Source organism: Pleurodeles waltl, chromosome 5 (genome assembly GCF_031143425.1).
Source record: "Pleurodeles waltl isolate 20211129_DDA chromosome 5, aPleWal1.hap1.20221129, whole genome shotgun sequence".
NCBI classification, from domain to species: Eukaryota; Metazoa; Chordata; class Amphibia; order Caudata; family Salamandridae; genus Pleurodeles; species Pleurodeles waltl.
In genome coordinates, this window is record NC_090444.1 from 166,447,667 (window position 1) to 166,450,955 (window position 3,289).

The window sequence follows — 3,289 nt, forward strand, 5'->3', positions numbered from 1 at the left end:
AGCAGTGACTGGGACCCAATCACTGTCACCTGGCAGAAGTGACGACTCCCATGCTCAGGGATCACCAACTCACCTGCTGAGTTTACCTCCCAACTAAGAGAGATTACAGCTTGGTCTATTACCTGCCCCTGGTGATTATTTCCCCCTAAGGCCACATTGGCCACCCCTATAGGGGGACACCAGTGGGAGGTTTCTTAGGACAGACAAAGTCCCCTTGCTTGTGTCCTAACTGGGAACAATACAAAGCACTGGGGTTGAAAATGGGGTACCCTGGGCCACTGCCCACCAGAACTGCCCTCCTTCCTTTCAGAAGGGACATGGGACCCTTTTTCTCCCCCCTTATCCTGAGACCTGTCTGTTTCTCCCTTGACCTCCCCCCCATTTTCTGTTGGGGACCCTGCCCACCCATGGCTGAGTCTCCCACATACAACTTCCTGTGGACCCTTGCACTCACCCAGCAATCCGCCTCCATAACAAGAGCTTCCTGGGGTCAGTCAGTTTACTGTCAGTGAAGTGCTGGCGCAGCTCTGCAAAACACAGACTAGACAAGTGCTACCATGCAAATAAGCTGTACAGCTCTGAAAATCTGTGACATTACTGCCCTTCACCCAACCATCCAGTGCCCTGCAAAAAGAATCCGCACATTCTAACAGGTCTGTAAATCAGTTTTCTTACTTCCTTTAAACTGATCCCCGTACTTGTCAGGAGTGAGACCATACCCAGTGAGAAGGGCCTCCTTCATGTCAGAATAGGTGGGGTTGTACCCCTTACCCAAAGCTAACAAGGTGTCGCTTCTCTCCTCTGTGAAGTGGTGCTACACTCCTGCTCCCCAGTTCCTCTCAGGGACCCCATTCATGTGCATAGATGCCTCATAATCCTGAAACCCCCTCTGGATATCATCTCCCTTCTTTTACTCCCTTCCTACATTTTTGGGAATGAGCACTATCCTATGTGAGTGCACTTAGGTATTGCTGCCATCATCGATGCTCGATCTACTCCTCTGACCTAGCTCCTTAACTCTGAGCTCGTGGTCTAAGAGCATTTTCTTCTCCTCAGTTTTTAGCCTCTCCAACTCTATCTGAAGGGTACCTTCTCTCCTAGCAGCTTCTGCACCCTCAGCACATCTTCCCTTGGATTTGGCTCCATGGCCTCCCCAATTGGATTCTCAGAATGCCCACTGGCACTTTTGGCTGCTACCCATATTCTCATCGCCTTTTGTAGTTCCTCCTTCTTGGTGAAGCCTCTAACATGGACTTTGAGGCTTTTGCAAACTGACTTCAGTTACTTCACTGTGTAGGTTTCCAATCTATCCTCCTCAAAAACCGAATAGATCAAAGAATAAAATAAAAAACAAAAAGCCTGTATGTGCAATGTAGTGGTCTGGGATATGGTAGTAGTGGATACCAATCACTATAGGTCAAGTGCAAATGCAAGTCCTATCCTCCCCGCTGGCAACCAATGTTAGAAATGGGGTCTCTAGTTGCAGGTCGGTTCACACTCTGTCCAAGTAAGGACCCTCACTCTAGTCAGGGTATGAGAGATACCCAGCTTAGATAACTCCTGCTCACCCCCTTGGTAGTTTGGCATGAGCAGCCAGGCTTATCTCGGAAGCAATTGTAAAGCATTTGCACATAACACACAGTAATACAGTAAAAACACTACAAAAGGGCACCATGCCAGTTTTACAAAAATAGCCAATATGTATTTGTGTAAAACATGACCAAAACGAAGAAAATCTAACATACAGTAATAAATATATGAATTTTGCAAGAATGACTGAAAAAAAACAGTTCCTTGAAGCCAATACCTCAGTCTGGGGCTATCATGGTGTCATGAACAACAAATCCAACATTTCAGGCCGACCGCAGGGTCATGGGTCAGCTACGGTGTCGGGAAGACCCGCAAACAGTACCTTGAAATTGTAGGATGCTGTGCTCCTCGCGATGAGATCTAGAGTGTGGCGTCATTGGCATCGGCAGGCGTTGGTTCCGGAGGTCGGTGTAGGGGTCATCAGGCTCTGGAAGTAACATGCATTGCAGATCGAACTCTGGGCTGATGGCGTTGATGGCATCGGGGCTGCCGTGCAAAGTGGGACGATGTGATGTGTGGTGCTCCCAGGTCACGGTGCATGCCGCGGCTTGATTACAGCATCCTGCGGCACCGGTGAGACCAGGGCTGCGGTGTGAAGCAGAGTGATGCAATGTACATTGTCTCCAGGTTACGGTGCAGGCAGTGGCACCGTCATTGCTGAAGTGCTGTTGTCGATAGGCCTAACGCAGCGGTACAGCGTGGGTCAGGCTCTGTGCTGCACCCACGGGTCGTGGTGCAGACAGGGGCATCTGTTGATGAGGCTGGAGTCGATGGCTCTGGCGTCGGTGGATCGGGACTGCAGTGCGGGATGGGATGGTGCTTCATGTATCTCACGAGCGGTGTCCTCAGGTCACGCTGCAGGCAGCGACATCGGTGTCAGCATAGAGTGGTGTCGTCGGGGATACCAAGTCTGCAGTGTGAGTGAGGTGATGTGGAGTGAGGGGTTCACAGGTCTCGGTGCAAGCAGACACTCGGTGATGGCATCAAGTGGCAGCGTTGGTGTGACCAGGGTCACAGTGCGAGGTGGGGAACGGTGTCAGGAATAAGACCATGTGCGGTCCAGGTCCCGCCCGGTACTCCGCTGCGTGGCTCTGCGGCGCTTTCTGCGCACCACTTGTCATCCCCTCCCCTCTTGCTCCAAACATAATATGCTCACTATTTTGAAGACTCCGATGCAGTCAGACCTCGTGGGGGATTCTCTGAAGGAGAGCAGAGTTCCTGCATGGCAGCGTGGCATCTGATCGAAGTATCCTTGTTTCCATGGTGAATTCCAAAACTAGTAGGCCGTACTCATAGCGGTAAGGCCTTGATGATTTCAATTTTGGAGGAAGTCATTACTTCCAGAAGTAGAGCATCCCTTAGCACAACGAGCAAAGCATTTCCAGTGTCCAGGTGACAGCGGCCTAGGCACAGTGATCAAAGGCGTTTCAGTCCACAGATGTAATGCGCTTTAGGCACAGCAATTCAAGCGCTTAAGTCCACAGGTGTAAAGCGCTCTTGGCACGATAATTCAGGCGCTTCAGTCCACATATGTAAAGCGCTCTTGGCACGATAATTCAGGCGCTTCAGTCCACAGGTATAAAGCGCTCTTGGCATGATAATTCAGGTGCTTTAGTCCACATATGTAAAGAGCTCTTGGCACGGCAGTTCAGGCGCTTCAGTCCACAGGTGTAAAGCATTCTTGGCACGACAATTCAGG